Raw genomic sequence first — 21,801 nt, 5'->3', positions numbered from 1 at the left:
GAAACATAACCATCTTTGATTAACGAGCTAGTCAAGTAGAGGCATACTAGTGACACTCTGTTTGTCTATGTATTCACACATGTATTATGTTTCCGGTTAATACAATTCTAGCATGAATAATAAACATTTATCATGAAATAAGGAAATAAATAATAACTTTATTATTGCCTCTAGGGCATATTTCCTTCAGCACTCGCTTGCGGTTTTGTACTCGTTCTTTGGCGAGTACCGATGCACCAAGCTTAGTGACCATGTCTTCTCATATGTAAATTTAAATCCTTACAATGGCTATCATTGTGGGGAACACTTCATACAGCAGCGAGCCAGCAACGGCAGCAAACACTCTTTTTTTTGAGGGGTCGGCAGCAAACACTCTGCGCAGGGGAAAGAAGATGAGGTGATAAGGGTGGAATCATGGGCCGTCAGTGGGCTGAATGTATTGCGCAGCAGCAACCCAGCAGGCCCAGGCCAGCAAGACCGAGCCTGTCCCCGAGCGCGCACGTCAGCACTGACGCCAGCCCTTGATCCCACCCGTCATTGAACCATACCCCCTCTCCCGCTGACGCCCGGACCCGAGCCGGTGTCCACCTCCATGGCGGAGTCCGGCCCGAGCACCGCCTTCCTGTGTAGCCCCGCGCCGCCTCTCGATCCCTACAGAAATGGAGGCGCTCCCGCGCCTCGACCCGAGTTCGCAGCCCTCGAAACCCGTCGAATCCGAGCTCCAATTCTTTGCGGTGCCGCCGCCGCCGCCACAGCTCCGGTCGAGCCCAGTCGACGCCAGAGACCACCACTGCCGTCTCCGAGGAGGGCAACGGAACTGCCAAGTCAAGCCGAGCCTCTCGAATTCGAGACTGAGTACTCGTCGGCGCCGCCACAGCTTCGACAGAGCCCAGCCGACGCCAGAGAACACCACCGACGTCTCCCAGGAGAGAAACGGAACCGCCGACTCAAGGAAAATCTCTTGGACGCCTTCCCGAGGAGCAAGGATCACCGGAGCCAGCTCAGCGACAAGCCCCAAAGCCGCCGGCGCCGCCTGAACGCATCTGAACCAATAGGTATGCAATCTGGACCGCCCAATCCGACTTAAATCCTGTTTCTTGGTCAACCGGTGGCGCTTCTTCAAGTGTAGTGTAGCAGCTTCAGGTGGGGCAAGGAAGTTGTATGTTGGAAATCCAGCTCCAATTGAGACCGACATGCTCCCCACATTGCAAAACAGACTCTGCTTTTTTGTGCAGGGTGATACTGTATAATAAGTTTCTTGTCACAAAATGGATGGCATTTTGTTTTACCAAGCTAGTCTTTCAAATTTCTCCCTGTATTAATGTTATTAATCATGCTATTTACTATGATTCGTATTGGTAGTAGAGCAGACGAGAGGAACATTAAGTTTTAAATCTAGTTGATTCAGGGGAGATCTCTTAATTTGTGTGCCACTTGTAGTTGTGTGCTGATAGGTGATTCTTAATTCTGTGTGATCTCTTAATTTGTGTGCCACTTGTAGTTGTGTGCTAGTCTGGTGTTTGATGTTCCTTCAATAGTGATTGTCATATATACATGAGGCAGTTTTATTTTACTTATTTTCAGAAGCTCATTACAGTTGTTGTCTAATGGTTTTTTTTACTGAGAAAAAAAAATGATTGCTGCTATCTATAGGCTGTGCATTTCAGATTGCTTGATATCTCTAGAACTGTATGTGTCAGGAATCTCTGAACCTTCATTTAACACATTGACTTCTCACATAAAAAAATACTGATAACTGATTTTACTTTCATACTTGTAGATCAAAACATTCCACATATATGTCGTTGAGAAAGTTGCACAGCATCTTGGTATGGATGATCCCTTCAAAACTTCGCCTTACAAAGCACATACAGCATTTACAGCAACCAGGTCAGGCACCTTTTTTTAATGTTTTCCTATTTATTTACTACTACATTGCATGGGAGTATTGATCATCTTGAGCTTCCTTTTTACTTGCAGATGTCTGACATTTTATATTATGAGACACTGACATTCCTTTGCCAGAACTGCAAGGTCTGATAACATTGAGTTGCTTTTCACCAAGCTACACACAATGAGGTTGTTTGCACCAAATTTTGTGCTTGCAGCCGCTTTTATGTGTCTAAACATGCCCTGCAATAACCTTTGTTTATCAGGTGCTGTTTCATGTTATATGATTGCCAAAAAGCAGTACGTTTTCTGATTTGATTGACAACTTAAAATCAAAGGTGAATTCACTGTAAATACTGTTAGTTTTTTATTTTATTTTTCTGAAAGGGTTTTTTATGTTCTGCCAACTTGATCTTGAATTTTTCAATTTTTCCTTTTCTTAGGTTGAGCTATCTCAAAGTGATGCTGGACTTAGCTATTTCAGGTCAACAATAACAAGATATGGAAGGTACTCCCTCCAGTCCTTTTTACTTTGCATATTAGGTTTGTCTGAAGTCAATCTCATCCAACTTTGACCAAGTTTATAAAAAAAACTTGTACCATGATGCATGTCTTTAGTTTACTAGGTTGCAATGGCTGAAATATGGTACACCCTTATAAACAAATGCAACGGGACTGCTGATGGCAGTATGTTGGCAGGAATTAGGAAGGCAGTGCGCTAGTCCTTGCCTGGGTGGTACTACCCCATGATGGTGCTACAAACCTCACTTCTTTTGCAGTCCGTGTAATAAAAATGAATTAAATATAAATTGTAACCATGGATATCCATCTGTAAAATATGTGGTTTTGGCTATCTGCAAGGAAAGTACAAATTATCTTATCATGGTTCGTGATTTCATTAAACTTCTTCAAAGTTCCGTCTCTCTTTATGAACCCAATTTTCATTAAGATGATGCACATACTTCACAATAATCCGGTTGACCTTTGTATGCATTATCAGTCATTGCCTTATTTTTCAGGTGTACCAGCCAACTGAGAAAATAGATGCAGTTCATGATCCAAACCTCTTCATGTTGAGGAGGTATGCAAAATTAACACAAATACTGTTTACAGTCTCCTAGAAGCTTTAAAGGCTTAACCTCGGGCCATTTACTCCTATTACAAATCCATTCCTTATTTTCTTGCTTGGTTTGATAACAGAGTGACATGGTCCATGTCCATCTCATGCATTATAAGCACTTCATGTAATTACCCATTCCCCGAATACGCTAGTCCTCGTCTCCTTTCCCGTATTTCTCTTAGTCTCACTCCCAAACACTTCACGATCCGGCAGAGGGAATGCCAACAACCATGGTGGCATTGTCCCCTTCGGTCGTTCATGCCACTGGAGAGGATGAAGGCTCTAGCAACATCGTGCGAAAGGCATCGGCGCTAGCGAGTTTGCCACCATCCTAGCCACGACGATAATGCCGCTGAGCATATAGTGGAGGGTAGAGTAGGAAAGTGGAGCGACGACGCCGCGGGAGGAGGTGCATTCGAACGGGGGCACTGCAGTCTGTTTCTTCTTCCGGGCGAGTGGCAGGCATAAAGACAAGACTTCCAACAAAATGTATAAAGCGTTGGATCAGGCAACGGGTCAACATCGGTAGCAGGGAGGTGAACATTAAGCTCCATGGGAGTCTCAAGAGTGCGCTCATCAGTAAGAGCAACACGAGCAAGAAGATCATGGATTATTTTTGAGCAAGGGACCTCAATCCCAAGAATTTAGTGAGGAGGGCCAAGATAAGACATAACCAATTGCTAACTAAGATGTGCCTTCACAAAGGTAATATACTCATGGTCTTCCCCCGGTGATGATCATGTCATCAACAGATAGAAGAGTCCTACCAAGAGCAGAAAGGTGGACAAACAACGTAGGATCATGAGCACTTGTTGAAAACTAGTGGCAGCCACCATAGAGGCAAAATGCTCAAACCAGGCGTGAGGGCTTGCTTAAAGCTATAGGGAGAGGGATGAAGATGACAAAGCATGTCGTCGGGAGCAGAATATCCAGGTGGTTGCTGCATGTAAACCTCCTCATGCAGCTCATCATTAAGAAAGGCTTTCTTAATAACAAGACGAGACACAGACCAATGGAGGCATTCTTAACATCAAGCCGAGACATAGACCAGTGGCGAATAGAGGCCACAATAAGAAGTGTGCGACATTGGTTAGACAATTTGCGAGAGAAAGTCTCGTCATAATCAGGACCATGCTCTTTCTGAAAGCCACGAGCCACAAGACGAGCTTTGTAAGGCTCAAGGGAACCATCAGAGTGAGTCTTAACCTTGTAGACCCAAGTGATGGGACGAACACGAGGAGGAGCAAAAACAATACCCCACGTGCCGATGCGCTCAAGAGCAGCAGTCTCCTCTGCCATCGCAATATGCCATCTGGTATGAACAACATCACTATAAGAAGTCGGCTCAAGAACAACAACGCCAACACTTGGAAGACCACGGTGGTCAACAGGCCAAAGCAGACGAGGACGCAAGCCATAAGTAGGCTAAGACGGGGAAGATGGCACATCAGTAGACACATCCACAACACGCAGGTGACGTGTATATAAGACATAAGTTAGGAAAAGATAAAAGAATACGAGCAAGAATGATCGGAATAAACTCAGGTGATGGAGGAGCAGTCTCCTCTGCCATCGCAATATGCCATCTGGTATGAACAACATCACTATAAGAAGCCAGCTCAAGAACAACAACGCCAACACTTGGAAGACCACGGTGGTCAACAGGCCAAAGCAGACGAGGACGCAAGCCATAAGTAGGCCGAGACGGGGAAGATGGCACATCAGTAGACGCATCCACAACACGCAGGTGACGTGTATATAAGACATAAGTTAGGAAAAGATAAAAGAATATGAGCAGGAGCAAGAAGATCCTGCATTATTAATTTTGAGCAAGAAGAGACCTAAAACCCAAGAAAGTAGCAAAGAGGGCCAAGATCGGACATATGAAACTCCTTACTAAGACGTGCTGTCACAAAGGCAATATACTCAGGGTCTTTGTCGGTGATGATCATATCATCAACATATAGAAGAAGACTACTACCAAGAGCAAAAAAGTGGACAAACAACGTAGGATCAGGAGCACTTGTTGAAAACCAGCGGCAACCACCCTACAGGCAAAACACTCAAACTAGGCTTGAGGGGCTTGCTTAAAGCCATAGAGAGAGCGATGAAGATGACGAAGCATGTCGTCAGGAGCAGAGTGGTGGTTGCATGTAATCCGCCTCTTGTAGTTCACCATTAAGAAAGGCATTTTTAACATCAAGCCGAGACAGACCCATGGTCAACAGAGGCCACAAGAAGTGTGCGAGCAGTGGTCATATGGTTTGCACGAGCAAAAAGCCTCATAGTAATCAGGACTGTAATCAGGACCATGCTCCTGCTGAAAGCTACGATCCACAAGACAAGCTTTGTAATGCTCAAGAGAACCATTAGAGCGAGTCATAACATTGTAGACCCACCAAGTGATGGGACGAACACGAGAAAGAGAAATAATATCCCACTTGACGATGCGCTCAAGAGCAGCAATCTCCTCCGCCATCGCAATGTGTCACTTGGTATGAACAACATCATGATAAGAAGTCGGCTCAAGAACAATAGCGCCAGCGCTTGAAGACCAAGGCGGTCAACAGGTGGAAGCAGATGAGGAAGCAAGCCATAAGTAGGCCGAGACAGGGAAGATGGCACATCAGTAGACACATCCACAACATGCGGACGATGTGTATAAAAGTGAGGAAAACATGAAAGAATACGTGTTGGAATCACCGGGATAAACTAAGGTCATGGAGACAACAAGGAAGCCACCGGTGATGATGTTGTAGAATCCCGTGATAAGCTAGGTGAGGAAATCATAGGAGATGATGGCATTGGATCTGCAATAATTGGAGAAGCAGGAGCAGTACGACGAATGGAATTGGGCCCAACAAGAGTGATAGGAGTGTCGGGGAAATTATGGAAAGACTCCACTGAAAACGTCGAGGAAGATGGACGAGGCTGATAGAGTCGAGACTCATTAGAAGCTATATCTTGAGAAATAGAAGACCTACATGATCCCAATAGTGATATCCCTTATACTCATCGTTGTATCCTAAGAAGACACACGAAACGGACTGAGCAGTCAGTTTGGTGCGTTCACGTGGGGCAAGGACATAGCAAACACAACCAAACAATTGAAGCGCCGAATAATCGGGAAACGATCGAATAGATGCTCGAAAGTATGCTCGAAAGTAGTGCCACCCTGCAGAGGACTTGCTGAAGGTTGATGAGATAGATGGAAGTGGAGACAGACTCAGCCCAAAAGTGCGAGGGAATATAGGCAGTGACCATCAACGGACGAGCCGTCTCAAGAAGGTGACAATGCTTGCGCTCGGCCACGCCATTCTGAGCATGTGCGCAAGGATAAGAGAACCGAATGCAAGAGTACCCTGCTCAGCAAGGATTCCACGCAACAGCTTGGGAGATATACTCCCCGCCAGAGTCATCACAAAACACACAAATAGTCGTATAGAATTGAGTTTGAACCATGACAGCAAAACCCTTATAGATAAGATCTCCCTACGAGAAGAAATAAAGTATATATCCAAGTGATGACCTCCTTTGGAGGCAAAGGGAGATGGACCACCGACATCGGAGTGGACAAGGTCGAAAGGTGGCTGAGACACTGTCTTGCTATGAGTATAAGGTAATTGGACCTGTTTACCAAGCCGACAACCTTGACGGTTTAGAGACATCGTCGGATACGAATCGAAGAAGACCATGTCAAACTAAGGATGAGGGATCACAAGTGACCCAAGGCGATGATGCCACTGCTAAAAATAATAATTGGTAGACAAGGCAACAGAGGTAGAGACTGGCGATGGTGGAAGCAGAGGGACTTGATCCAACATCCCACGTGCCTGTGCACTCTCCGTACCTTGCTGATCCGGATTGGTGTTCTTCTCTTGTTTGCGGGTTGTGGGACACGCACTTAATTAAGCACCCCAGGTTCTCCTACTGTGTGCGCTTGGCCCCGGCTTTAGGTAGCGCCTGTCGTCGGCTCGTCTCGTTCATAATCCAGGTACGCGTCGACTGTCCGAGCTCCTGCTCACCATTGGTGATGCTCGAGCGTGCGGTTATGGTGTCGCACAACCAGGGAACACGGGATGTGGGATTGAGACAGAGCCCATAGCAACCCGCAGCAAGGCAAAGGATGCCCATCCAGAATGACACGGAGAGGAGGTGGACACAATGGTGGATGTTGACTTCATAGGAGTCTCAAGTAAGAGCAGCACGAGCAAGAAGATCTCAAGGAAGTAGCGAAGAGGATGAAGAACTATGACGAAGAAATAAGAAATTCACTATGACAAGCCTTCACAGAGGCAATGTACTTAGAGTCATCGCCAGTAATGATCGACATGTAGAAGTGTTCGACCACAAGTTGAATGGTGGACCGAAAGCGCAGGAAATAAAGAAGCCATTAGAGGTAGAAGAAACCTCAAGCTCAAGGAAGTAGCGAAGAGGACGAAGATCATACATAAAAAATTAACTATGACGAGCCTTCACAAAGGCAATGTACTTGAGTCGTCACCAGTGATGACCGACATGTAGAAGTGTTCGACCACAAGGAATGGTGGACGGAAAGTGCAGGATAATGAGCACTCGCCAAAAACGAGCCACAATCACAATTGAGGGGAGGCGCTCAAACCAGGCACGAGGGGTTTGCTTAGGGCCATATGGAGAGTGATGAAGACAACAAACCATGCCATTAGGAAGAGAACCCAGGTGGTGGCTACGTGTAGGCATTCTTGACATCAAGAGAGACAAACCATCGGTGAATAGAAGCCACATTGAGAAATGTGCGAAGAGTGGTCATGTGGGGCATATAGGAGCAAATGTCATCGTAGTCATGACCATGTTCTCACCACTAGACAAGCTTTGTAACGCTCAAGAGAATCACCGGTCTTAACCTTGTAGAGCCACTTACAAGTGATGAGACAAGCACGAGGAGGGAAATGAGATTTGACGTGCCGATGCGGGCAAGAGCATCAACCTTCGATGCCATCACATGCAGCCATTCGGGATGAACAACCTTACGATAAGATGGCACATCAGTAGACACATCCACAACATGCGGACGATGTGTATAAAAGTGAGGAAAACATGGAAGAATACGTGTTGGAATCACCGGGATAAACTAAGGTCGTGGAGACAACAAGGAAGCCACCGGTGATGATGTTGTAGAATCCCGTGATAAGCTAGGTGAGGAAATCATAGGAGATGATGGCATTGGATCTGCAATAATCGGAGAAGCAGGAGCAGTACGACGAATGGAATTGGGCCCAACAAGAGTGATAGGAGTGTCGGGGAAATTATGGAAAGACTCCACTGAAAACGTCGAGGAAGATGGACGAGGCTGATAGAGTCGAGACTCATTAGAAGCTATATCTTGAGAAATAGAAGACCTACATGATCCCAATAGTGATATCCCTTATACTCATCGTTGTATCCTAAGAAGACACACGAAACGGACTGAGCAGTCAGTTTGGTGCGTTCACGTGGGGCAAGGACATAGCAAACACAACCAAACAATTGAAGCGCCGAATAATCGGGAAACGATCGAATAGATGCTCGAAAGTATGCTCGAAAGTAGTGCCACCCTGCAGAGGACTTGCTGAAGGTTGATGAGATAGATGGAAGTGGAGACAGACTCAGCCCAAAAGTGCGAGGGAATATAGGCAGTGACCATCAACGGACGAGCCGTCTCAAGAAGGTGACAATGCTTGCGCTCGGCCACGCCATTCTGAGCATGTGCGCAAGGATAAGAGAACCGAATGCAAGAGTACCCTGCTCAGCAAGGATTCCATGCAACAGCTTGGGAGATATAGTCTCCGCTAGAGTCATCACAAAACACACGAATAGTCGTATAGAATTGAGTATGAACCATGACAGCAAAAACCCTTATAGATAAGATCTCCCTACGAGAAGAAATAAAGTATATATCCAAGTGATGACCTCCTTTGGAGGCAAAGGGATATGGACCACCGACATCGGAGTGAACAAGGTCGAAAGGTGGCTGAGACACTGTCTTGCTATGAGTATAAGGTAATTGGACCTGTTTACCAAGCCGACAACCTTGACGGTTTAGAGACATCGTTGGATACGAATCCAAGAAGACCATGTCAAACTAAGGATGAGAGATCACAAGTGACCCAAGGCGATGATGCCACTGCTAAAAATAATAATTGGTAGACAAGGCAACAGAGGGACTTGATCCAGCATCCCACGTGCCTATGGACTCTCCGTACCCTGCCGATCCGGATTGGTGTTCTTCTCTTGTTTGCGGGTTGTGGGACACGCACTTGATTAAGCACCCCAGGTTCTTCTGCTGTGTGCGCTTGGCCCCGGCTTTAGGTAGCGCCTGTCGTCGGCTCGTCTCGTTCATAATCCAGGTACGCGTCGACTGTCCGAGCTCCTGCTCACCATTGGTGATGCTCGAGCGTGCGGTTATGCTGTCGCACAACCAGGGAACACGGGATGTGGGATTGAGACAGAGCCCATAGCAACCCACAACAAGGCAAAGGATGCCCATCTAGAATGACACGGAGCGGAGGTGGACACAATGGTGGATGTTGACTTCATAGGAGTCTCAAGTAAGAGCAGCACGAGCAAGAAGATCTCAAGGAAGTAGCGAAGAGGATGAAGAACTATGATGAAGAAATAAGAAATTCACTATGACAAGCCTTCACAGAGGCAATGTACTTAAGAGTCATCGCCAGTATTGATCGACATGTAGAAGTGTTCGAGCACAAGTTGAATGGTGGACCGAAAGTGCAAGAAATAAAGAAGCCATTAGAGGTAGAAGAAACCTCAAGCTCAAGGAAGTAGTGAAGAGGACCAAGATCATACATATGAAATTAACTATGATGAGCCTTCACAAAGGCAATGTACTTGAGTCGTCACCAGTGATGATCGACATGTAGAAGTGTTCGACCACAAGTTGAATGGTGGACCGAAAGTGCAGGATCATGAGCACTCGCCAAAGACCAGCCACAATCACAATTGAGGGGAAGTGCTCAAACCAGGCACGAGGTGTTTGCTTAGGTCCATATGGAGAGTGATGAAGACAACAAACCACTCCATCAGGAAGAGAACCCAGGTGGTGGCCATTCTTGACATCAAGAGAGACAAACCATCGACGGATAGAAGCCACATTGTGAAGTGTGTGAAGAGTGGTCATGTGGGGCATATAGGAGCAAATGTCTCATCGTAGTCATGGCCATGTTCTCACCACTAGACAAGCTTTGTAACGCTCAAGAGAAACACCGGTCTTAACCTTGTAGACCCACTTACAAGTGATGAGACGGGCACGAGGAAGGAAATTCACGTGTCGATGCGGGCAAGAGCATTAAGCTTCGATGCCATCACATGCAGCCATTCGGGATGAACAACCTTACGATAAGATGGCACATCAGTAGACACATCCACAACATGCGGATGATGTGTATAAAAGTGAGGAAAAAATGGAAGAATACGTGCTGGAATCATCGGGGTAAACTAAGGTCACGGAGACAACAAGGAAGCCACCGGTGATGATGTTGTAGAATCCCGTGATAAGCGAGGTGAGGAAATCATAGGAGATGATGGCATTGGATCTGCAATAATCGGAGAAGCAGGAGCAGTACGACGAATGGATTTGGGCCCAACAGGAGTGATAGGAGTGTCGGGAAAATTATGGAAAGACTCCACTTAAAAAGTCGAGGAAGATGGACGAGGCTGATAGGGTCGAGACTCATTAGAAGTTATATCCTGAGAAATAGACGACCTACATGATCCCAATAGCGATATCCCTTATGCTCATCGTTGTATCCTAAAAAGACACACGCAACGGACTGAGCAGTCAGTTTGGTGCGCTCACATGGGGCAAGGACATAGCAAACACAACCAAACAATTGAAGCGCCGAATAATCGGGAAACGATCGAATAGATGCCCGAAAGTAGTGCCACCTTGCAGAGGACTTGCTGAAGGTTGATGAGATAGATGGAAGTGGAGACAGACTCAGCCCAAAAGTGCGAGGGAATATAGGCAGTGACCATCAACGGACGAGCCGTCTCAAGAAGTTGACGATGCTTGTGCTCGGTCACGCCATTCTGAGCATGTGCGCAAGGATAAGAGAAACGAATGCAAGAGTACCCTGCTCAGCAAGGATTCCACGCAACAGCTTGGGAGATATACTCTCCACCAGAGTCATCACAGAACACACGAATAGGCGTATAGAATTGAGTATGAACCATGACTGCAAAACCCTTATAGATAAGATCTCACTACGAGAAGAAATAAAGTATATATCCAAGTGATGGCCTCCTTTGGAGGCAAAGGGAGATGGACGACCGACATCAGAGTGAACAAGGTTGAAAGGTGGCTGAGACACTGTCTTGCTATGAGTATAAGGTAATTGGACCCGTTTACCAAGCCGACAAGCTTGACAGTTTAGAGACATCGTCGGATACGAATCCAAGAAGACCACGTCAAACTAAGGATGAGAGATCACAAGTGACCCAAGGTGATGATGCCACTGCTAAAAATAATAATTGGTAGACAAGGCAACAGAGGCAGAGACTGGCGACGGTGGCAGCAGAGGGACTTGATCCAGCATCCCACGTGCCTGTGCACTCTCCGTACCCTGCCGATCCGGATTGGTGTTCTTCTCCTGTTTGCGGGTTGTGGGACACGCACTTGATTAAGCACCCCAGGTTCTCCTACTGTGTGCCTTGGCCCCGGCTTTAGGTAGTGCCTGTCGTTGGCTCGTCCCGTGCATAATCCAGGTACGCGTCGACTGTCTGAGCTCCTGCTCACCATTGGTGGTGCTTGAGCGTGTTGTTATGGTGTCGCACAACAAGGGAACACGGGATGTGGGATTGGGACAGAACCCAGAGCAATCCGCAGCAAGGCAATGGATGCCCATCCAGACTGACACGGAGAGGAGGTGGACACAAAGGTGGATGTTGACTTCATAGGAGTCTCAATAGTGCGCTCATCAGTAAGAGCAGCACAAGCAAGAAGATCTCAAGGAAGTAGCGAAGAGGAGCAAGATCATACATAAGAAACTCATTCTAACGAGCCTTCACAAAGGCAATGTACTTCATCGCCAGTCATGATCGACATGTAGAAGTGTTCGACCACATGTTGAATGGTGGACCGAAAGTGCAGGAAATAAAGAAGCCATTAGAGGTAGAAGAAACCTCAATCTCAAGGAAGTAGCGAAGAGGACCAACATCATACATAATAAATTCACTCTAATGAGCCTTCACAAAGACAATTTACTTCACCGCCACTGATGATCGACATGTAGAAGTGTTCGACCACAAGTTGAATGGTGGATCGAAAGTGCAGGAAATAAAGAAGCCATTAGAGGTAGAAGAAACCTCAATCTCAAGGAAGTGGCGAAGAGGACTAAGATCATACACAAGAAATTCACTATGACGAGCCTTCACAAAGGCAATGTACTTAGAGTCGTCGCCAGTGATGATCGATATGTAGAAGTTTTCGACCACAAGTTGAATGGTTGACTAAAAGTGCTGGATCATGAGCACTTGCCAAAAACCAGCCGCAATCACCACTGAGGCGAAGCGCGCAAACTAGGCACAAGGGGTTTGCTTAGAGCCATATAGAGAGTGATGAAGATGACAAACCATGTCATCAACATTCTAACCTATAATGAGGCTCCCCAACTCGGCCTCTCGGTGCTCCCCCAGATTGAAGCTTTGTTAGCCATTTGATAGAGCTACTTTTGGTCAACTGGTTCGTCACGGCCATCAGATTGTTCTGCCAGTTTTCACCGCACGGTTAGTTTTCAGTATTATGACCGGTGGGCTCGTTCTTTCTCCCTATTGGCTGGGTGAGCCCTTCGTGGGTGCGAGCAACCCTGTCCTCGCACGCCACACGTCGTGCGGCTCGTCGTGGACGTCTCCGCTGATGCATGCAAACCCCATTTGAACCCTGGCCTCCCACCACAACCACCACATCCGTTCCTCCCCCTCCACCCCTCGTCCGCCATCGTCCATCTCCACCTCCTATCCCGGCTCCTCTTGTGCCTCTTGTTTTCCTCCTCGCCTCCCCATTGCTCGCCCCCTTGCGCGGATTAGACGCATGTCGCCGCCATGGGAGACCAGGGCGACAGGGTCTTCACGGCGGGGGTGGAGTAGGGACGGTCATTAGGCTAGTGGCGGAGGGATGAAGCAGTGAGGCCTGAGTTCTAGGCGGTGCACACATTGCGGACTCTAGACTCTTGTGTTGTTGATTCGGTTTTGGTTCAGATAGAAGAGCTCTATGCTTACCAACTTTTGGGATAGCCAAGGTATGTGATTGGTTTCTCCACTTCCACCCTATGATTTGCAATTTCCCCATATGATGCATTGATACCATTTCATTGTGTGATTTTTCTGCAGGAAATAATCATCGGGTTTTCAAGTGTATGCATCGTGTGTAAGCCCAGTTAGTGCTCCTGGTTTATGAATTTAAGAATACATTCTCATCTCCCTGGTATCTATATTCCATTGTTTTAGATTTAAAAGTGCTTTAGATGAAAAAAATTAGGCAACCTTTCCATTTCAGGCATCATTTCTAAGTATTATGGCATCCACGAATTTCCCGATAGTTTGTTCTGCACCATGCTGCCTCATGTAGGATTTTGGCGCTCGTGATCTACCTTAGGTGACCTGCTCCCAGTCCTTCCCTCCCCTCTGACCTCTCTCCCTCTCTGTATGATGTTTGATTTGTGTTTTGGTTCAAATTTGACATGGCTTTCTGATTGATGCTTGGTTTAGAAAGGAACAAGTTCTAGAATTGGTAGAAGTCATATGTCATCCTTTGTATTTTTTGTCAAGATGAATGCTTCATAACAGGTGTATGGAGGCACAAAAGTAGACTCATATAAACTGCAGTTGCAGTATCAGCAATAAGCAAGGGACGTATCACATGTTTCTATCAAAACTGTGTATAAATTTAAGAGCTTAGCAAGAGAATAGTATCTCTGTTCCGGGAGAAAAATTTAAGAGCTTAGCAAGAGAATAGCATCTCTATAAATTTTAGAGCTTAGTTTTTTGCATATGCATGTAACAGCAACTCTTTTTTGTTCTGGTCTTAAATATCCTATTCATGATACAGAAATTTGCATCAAGCTTACCATGTTGAATTTTGGTAAGGGCAATCCCATTGTTTATGCATCTTCTTTAACAAAGAACGATATTTGGTGTATCATCTGAGATGTGCTTGATTAATGTCTTTCAGGCAATGTGTGATGCCATTTGCAACCTTCTTGTTGAGCAAGCTGAAACAGGAGTAACTCCATTAATCATTATGTCACATTGTAATCCATCACAAGAATCATCTCTCCTATTTCATTCACTGAATTTCTGTACTGCTGATGCTTACATATATGTATATTTTGCTTCTGCTTGATGTGTCTCGTGCCTGATCCGGTATTGATGATCTGTGTGGCTGAAAAAAAAATACATTGCCTGTGAATTTGTCTAAAGATGCATTATGATATCCAGCTGTGTTTGCATGTTGGGTCATGTTAGTAATGTGCTTTGAAATTATTTCCCCTCGTCTCAGTTTTGTTTTTCTTTAGGCAATATTATGGTATAAATATACGTGTATTTTTTAGGCAATATTATGGTAGCTGCAGGAGTGGGCGGTACTCAGCTGCCAACAGGCGCTGATGACGGTGGCCGAGCTAGACCCCGTCAGGGACAGGGCGCGCATGTATGTCGAGGCGCTCCAGAGCAGCGCGTGGGGCAGTTGTCTCTGGTCGCTTTAGTTTTGCTTCTGAGCCATTATCGATTTCCCATTTCTTTCTTCTGCACTAGAAGATTGACCGTGTTGGAGGCTGTTAATCACAGCGACGTCCTGATGGAGTCGTTAGATTGTCCGATGACCAAACCAGTTGCCGAGCAAACGTTGTCGCCGATGCAGGAGCTGAACGCCGAAGGGCAGATCTGTGAGGCGCAGGGGGCAGCGGCTGCGGAGGGAGGAGGTTCACCATGGGCATCCAAGTAGTCGATTGGCAAGATGAATCCTGAACCCCCTGGCTGGACCCAAAGGTATGGCAGTATGTAGTTGTACAATTCTTGAATTTTAATCATGGTAGTCTGAAGGATCTGTGATACCTACCACACAAGCTGTACATGGAGGTAGCATGACTTCTTAGTAAGAATTGGGTCTGCTACAAGAATATATGATTATATCAGGAATTTAGATACTGAAAGGGTTAAGCAATTTGGTTGTGATAGCATTTTCTAAGCATGAACACTGCAGCCACTTCGTGACAGTACTGAATAAACATGTGCGAATTTCAATGCTTGTGTTACCTTGAAAACAAGTCTTACTGCATAGGTAAGAAAATATAATCAGAGTGCAAATTTGAATGCTTGTGTTACCTTGGAAACAAATGCTACAACATAGTTAAGAAAATACAATCAGAGTGCGAATTTGAATGCTTGTTTTTACCTTGAAGAATGCTACAGCATAGTTACTTAACTGATACAGAGTGAGGATTAAGTCCTTTGCCTTATGTGAGGATTAAGAGCTACCACCAGAAAATCCAATCTAAAAATCCAGTGATGCAGGTCGGGATGGAAAACAAGATCATGAAGTGTAACTAGCCCTAGGTAGTAGGTGGACTGTAAATAATTGTAAGTCGAAGTTGTAGGTTTTGTCAGCAGGCAAAACCACAAGAGGCTTATTTAGGATTGGTACAAGTGAAACTGGAACAGCCTGCAGGTGCTTGAGGGCCGACGGTGCGGCGCCGTCGCCGCCGCAGTAGTAGAAGGTAGCAGGGATTAGTGATAGAGAACAGAGATCAGGGAAACTAGACTTTGTTGATTATTGCTTGCCTCTAAGAGCATCTCCAATAGAAGATGTAGATCCAAAAATAACTAACTTTTGCATCTCCAAGGCCCAAAACCCTTCACCAACAGATGATGTAGATGCAAAAAAATTACATCTCCGCCTCCCGGAGATGTAAACTACAACACCTCGCAGTGCAAATTTGCATCTCCAGCATATGGGGATGTAAAAACGCAACCGTCCGCCAACTACCCAATTGTCGTTCATTTCACTTCCGCGCGACCAGTCGCTGGCCGAATTCGCCTAAATTCGCCGCCGCCCACCCGACCCCTCCGGCACCCTGCCGCCGGTTTCGACCGTCAGCCGCTGCACTCCGCGAATCGGGTGTTTTTTCACCACAGCTCGATTCCATCGTTGCCACCGTCCCGCCCGCATCACCGCACCGCCGCCACCTACCCGTATCACCGGGCGCATCCCTACACCCCCGCCGCCCTGCCCTCATTCCCGCACCGCTGCCGCCCCGCCCGCATGACCGGCCGCATCCCCGCACTGCCGCCCCGCCCACATTACCGGCCGCATCCCCGCACCGCCGCCACTCAATCCGGCCGCAGCCCCGCACCGCCGCCCCGCCCCGCCTCCTCGCCCACCGCCGCCGTCTGAGTACTAGTTGAAGTACAATTTTACATCTTCATTTGCGTCTTCTATTGGTGTTGCTCTTTTACATCTCCGTTTTGCATCATCTGTTGGAGTGGGCCTTTCTGGAGAGGCAAAAAGCACTTTTTCGAGATGTAAATTTTTACATCTCCAAATTTGCATCTTCTAGTGGAGATGCTCTAAGATTACACGGGTAGGTCCTTTATATAGGACATGGACTAGTACCACTTTGACATACTTCGGACTCTAATAGGAATCTGACTCAAATACTACCTTAATAGAATCAGGAGTCTACCAAAACAGATGCATCCTTCTACGACATCGAACTGCCCTTGTCTAGCCACAGCATAACCTGCCCCTGCTGCCTTGCGCCTTCCATTATGATTTCCCCACGTAACAGAAACTACTTCCTGCTCTAGCAATGTTTTGACTTTTTTTTTCAACATATAATTTTCGTCTTTTTAAAACAGGGCATTACCTGGTAATTACATCTCTGCTACTCTAATGGTGTCCTTCATAGTAAATATACAGATCAATACTCCTCCGAAGTACTTCATAGTATATGTTCAAAAACTTGCAGACTTCTTGGAAAGGAAACAGGTTGCAAGTTCATCTGTATCACCCAAATCAAGAGAGGCAATTAATGTTTGCAAGAAAAAGAAAAGGTACCACACCTCCAAATGTATCAAGACTCTCTTTCCTCCCTTAGCATGTTTTGCCTTTTGGATTAATATATTGTAGGTTATTTTTTAATAGTATCTAGAGAAATTATGTGATGGTGTTATGTGAGAATTATGTGATTGTGTATTGACTGTATTCCCCTTCTCGTGTTACGGTATTGTGTTTTTTTATGTTACATCTTATCTTTAAAAAAACTGATATTTTAGTTTGCAAGGAAAGAGAAGACAATGGAACATCAGGCCATTTCTGTGAAAGAATGCAAGTTTAAAGAGATTAATGACCTGAAAGCCCAAACGAACCAAGGGTACTCTAATATGGCTCGAAGGCTGAAACCAGTGAAGCAGAGCCGTGGCTCGGGGCATCAACGTCCATGCCGGTCCATGGATCCGGAAACTTGCTTTCCGTGAATTGCGACAGCAACCGAGTTAATGCACGGATGGGGTGCAGGATACAATTATCTCCTACCTCAGGCGCGTGGATCCTTCCAGGGAGAGCGGTGGCCTCGGCGGACAAACTTTTGTACGAAACAAGAAGGTAGGCACTGAAGATGGAGTTTTTGATGCAGCCAATTAGAGTGCTCGAATATGACCAATTTTTATGTGTTCCGAGTGATTTTGATAGTGTACCCTGATATGGATCTTACGTTTTGCCAATTTTGTTATGCAGTACAACCATGCTGAAAGAGGTGACTGAGAGCTCCGATGGAGCCTCTGCACTACCCAGTCGTCGCACTGGTTATGGAACAGCTGGCGCCCATGAGGAAAGTGAGTGCTGACGGGGAGATCTGTCCGGCGGAGGCGGCGACGAATGCATTCGCTGCAAGGATCTGAGCAGCCGATTAAGCAGGACGACCCGAAAGCTCCTGGGGTGGACGCGAAGGTATGGCATTATGCAGATGTGCAATTTGTAGGGACACATTGGGCTATTCATATGTAAAAGCGAGACAGTATATGAGTGGTGATTTTTTGAATGATTTCATATGTAAGTGGAAAATTGTAGCAACCAGGAACGTGCTGTGTTCGACCCACCAAAATTGTAGGAATCAGTCTTGTTTGCTGTGAACTATGGACATAGTCTACCCCTGAGTAAAGAAAGTGTCAGATTTAGTATAGAAGTTTGTGCTCTTGTTGATCCTGATTGTTGTCTGGTGTCTGATTCTAAGCCTTAAGTATGAAAAGAATGGACAAATTAATAAATTAGCCCGTACATTTGTTAAAATCTGTTGCGTGATCTGAACTGCATGGCTGTAGCAATGCATCCTGAGTAAACTGTTATGCGGCGCAACAGAGTATTCAATTTTTTGGTTGTAGAATGACTTGTGGTGTTTACGTGATATATACTATACCTGACACTCGTTGTTTACATGGATTATTTTGCAGAGTGAGGATTGGTGCTGCCGCATCAGGCAGGATGTTGTGTCCTAATCGAGCTAATGCACTCGAGAAGGCGATTTGCGGTTTTGCCGAAAATCCTGAAGACAATTTGATTGTTTCAAAATTGGGTACAAGCTTTGATCTGCTCGCCGCAATCCTGGCAGGGAATCACTGGCAACGGCAGATGAGGAAGAGGTAGACATCGGGTAGTGGAAGAGCACCGTCGATCTGGTTTCTCTTAATGGACTGCAGATGAGTGGCCGATCTGGCCGGAGTTGGATTTAGCCGGTGAGAAAGGAGGCTAGACGTGCACTAGAAGATTAGTAACTGCAACGGTGACAATAAATAAATAAAATTGAGTGGTATGACAATTTCTTTTGAGGAATATGACAATAAATAAATGGGTTGGCAGTGTTGTAGTCCAAAATCTCTCCGTTCACGGCCCATTTTCATGACTGACTTCCGAACCGGTCCTACAGTGTCTTACGGGACCTCCTATGTGACGCATTTTGCGTCATACAGCAGCTCGACGCACAGGGTTGACGCACGACTGGGTTTGTGGTGGTCACTGAATGTAGGACGTGCGGATTTACTAAGAATTTTGTTTTTAGTTCTTTTTATTGTTATTATTATTAGTTCACTAATGAATCATACAAAAATTAAAAAGAAGTTTTAAAAAAGGGATTCACAAAAAATTGTAAAAAAACTCATGAACTTGAAAAAAGTTGATGAATTTGAATAGGTTTATACAACTATAGAAAGTTCGCGGAAATGGAAAATTTTCATTACTTTTTAGAAAAGTTCATGATGACAAACTTCACATATTTGGAAAAAGTTCATGAATTAAAAAGCTCGTGGAATTTGAAAAGGTCATAATTTTTAAAAATATATTATGGAATTTGAAAAAGACGTGAATTTGAAAAGAAAATCCTGACCTAAAAGTTCATGCACTAAAACATTCACGGATTTTAAGAAGTTCATGAATTTGGGGGAAAATCCACAAATTTGAAAATTGTTCAGAAAAAATAAAAGAAAACAAAACAAAAATGGAAACCGGAAAAGAAAGAGAAACGAAAAAGATGAAAAAACAAAGAAAAAAGACAGAACGTATATGGGCCAGCCACTCACTACGAAAATGGCCTGAACCGGCGCTTGCAGCGCTGAATAGGGATTGGCGAGTCCTACCATGGCTTATCATCATGTTTACGTCATGTAATTTTTTTCTTCCTTTTTTATTCACATATTAGTTTTTCCTTTTTTTTCTTTATTTTTTTATTTATATATGTATGTAATTTTACATGAAATTACATACTTTACATGAAACTTTATTCTTGTGTATGAAAAATCTTAATCATGTGCACGAAAAATGTTTTAGAATAATGCACGTGACATTTAAAAAAATGTTATACATTGTAAAAGAATGTACGTGTAACTAAAAAATGATTCATAAATTGATTTTTTTTGTTACATTAAGAAAAATGTTAACTTGTTTCAAAAATGTAAAAATGTGTTCGTGACATTTTTAGAAAAATATTTGTACAATGTAGAAAGTGCATAGTTCAGAAAAAATGTTTTGTTATTTAGAAAAATTTCCAATGTGTATTTTAAACAAATGTGTTTTGTAAAAAAATGTTATATATGTATTTAAAAAATCTAAAAATATTCTTTTAGTTGTATACAAAATTGTAGAGCATGTATAAAAAAGTAAACATCTGATGACTTGCAAGTGCACAAGGCTCTTGTAGCACTTTCATGATAAGTGTTGAACCCACAAGGAGCTGGTTGGAAGGCATCACATACCTCACAACTACGTTGTCACTTCACGTGGCTACGTACGCACCCAAATCAGAGTTTGGAAATAGTATACTCTATAACTTGCTAGGGAAACTAGATAAAAATGATGTTTAACTAAATTACGAATAAGAACGTAAACAGTAATAAAAATATACTACGTTAGTGCTGAAGGTGCTTGAGTAGGAAAGTGTTTTCTAGGACTGCGGAGTCATCACCACAAATATGACCCGTGTAAGTAGTGCAGAGAAAACGCTCTCTTTCGTATCCTCTATCCACCCTTCATATGCATAAGTGGCCGCTCCTCAGTACAGAACATGTTCTACTCTAAAGTAAACTTCATGCTGCATACTTCACCAACTGTTGCTTCCCCATGCCGGTTATCACAAAGGAGTAAATTAAGGAAGTGGGGTTTTAGTATCACCTCAAATTCCCTCATCATCCTAAGAGCATCTCCAGCCGCGCCCCCAGAAAGGCCTCCCTAGGCGATTTTTTCGCGCCGGCGCTGAAAAAACGGCCAGTCGCGCCCCCAGAAGCCCGATTTTCGCCGGCCTGGGCCGAAATCAGCGCCGGCGGATCCAGACCGAACCCGGCGCGCTGGGGGGCGCCCGGGGGTGCCGGGGCGAGTGGTTTTGGCACGAAAAAGCTGCGGGCCAGCCGCGTCAGCGACACCGTGCCTCGTCTTCCCCCAACGCCTCGGTTCCGGCGGGGAATCAATGGTAAGGCTGCCACCGCCGGTCAGCCTTGCCATTGATTCCTCACGGGCGGCGCGTCACGGGACGGCGCGCCGACGCCTCCCCTCCCTCGCACGCGTACACACGGGCGCGACGCGGCTATATAAGCCGGTGGCCTCACTCACCTGTGGCCACACCAGCTCAGCCGTCGCCGCCGAGCTATACCTCTCCCGAGTGCCGCCACCGAGCCTTCCCCTCCCCTCCCCGATGGCCGAGCGTTTCCCCAGAGATGAGGCGGCGGCCAACGGCTTCGGCCGCCGCACGCTCAGCGAGCAGGAGTCCTGGCTCCTATTCCAGGCGAACATCCCGGTGCCGCCGGACATGCGCGCCAGGCCGACGGGCTGGAGGCTCAGCAATGGGGGAGTGCCCATTCCTCCATTTCCCGACGCCGTGGCCAAACCCGCCTACTTCGCCGAGGAGGTCGACGTCGTGCGTGCCTCCCTCACCGCCGCCCAACTCTCCCTTCCCTAGTACGCCGCCGACAACCATGCGGCTTGGGCGGCGTACTTCGAGCGCCGTTAGCAGCAGCGGATGGCGTCCACCAATGGCGCGGCGGTGGTCGGCGGCCTGAAGAATAGCGAGGGGCGCCACCTGTGGTGGGGCGTCCCCGGCCGCACACTCGAGGGCGTGCTGACGCACCTTGAGGGCGGCAACGACCCGCCGTTGGCGTACCCCCCAGCGAGGGCGGCCGCCCAGGCGCACCACCGACGCGACGGGCCATGGGCGCCAAGGAGGTTTGGCTCCTCCTCTTCTTCCTCCTCCTCATGCTCTTCCTCACACTCCTCCGGCACTCCG

General features: G+C 46.1%; 1 long non-coding RNA gene across 19 annotated transcripts; it reads left to right on the top strand.

Annotated features, from left to right (window-relative positions):
* Window positions 1-513: 513 nt before the first annotated feature.
* Window positions 514-19,005, top strand: LOC125545651. 19 transcript variants are annotated; one of them, XR_007300146.1, is made up of 13 exons: window positions 526-1,055; window positions 1,781-1,890; window positions 1,981-2,034; window positions 2,157-2,228; window positions 2,334-2,398; window positions 2,910-13,637; window positions 14,091-14,123; window positions 14,214-14,292; window positions 14,901-15,028; window positions 17,008-17,092; window positions 17,315-17,642; window positions 17,775-17,987; window positions 18,488-19,005. It is a non-coding gene; the product is annotated as an uncharacterized LOC125545651 (long non-coding RNA). The 19 variants fall into 19 exon arrangements; XR_007300142.1 differs by having other exon boundaries at window positions 525-1,055; window positions 14,214-15,028; XR_007300147.1 differs by lacking the exon at window positions 14,091-14,123.
* Window positions 19,006-21,801: the final 2,796 nt, after the last annotated feature.

Source organism: Triticum urartu, chromosome 3 (genome assembly GCF_003073215.2).
Source record: "Triticum urartu cultivar G1812 chromosome 3, Tu2.1, whole genome shotgun sequence".
Taxonomy (NCBI): Eukaryota; Viridiplantae; Streptophyta; class Magnoliopsida; order Poales; family Poaceae; genus Triticum; species Triticum urartu.
Note: the sequence above shows the minus strand (reverse complement) of the source record. Positions and strands in the feature narration are given on the sequence as shown.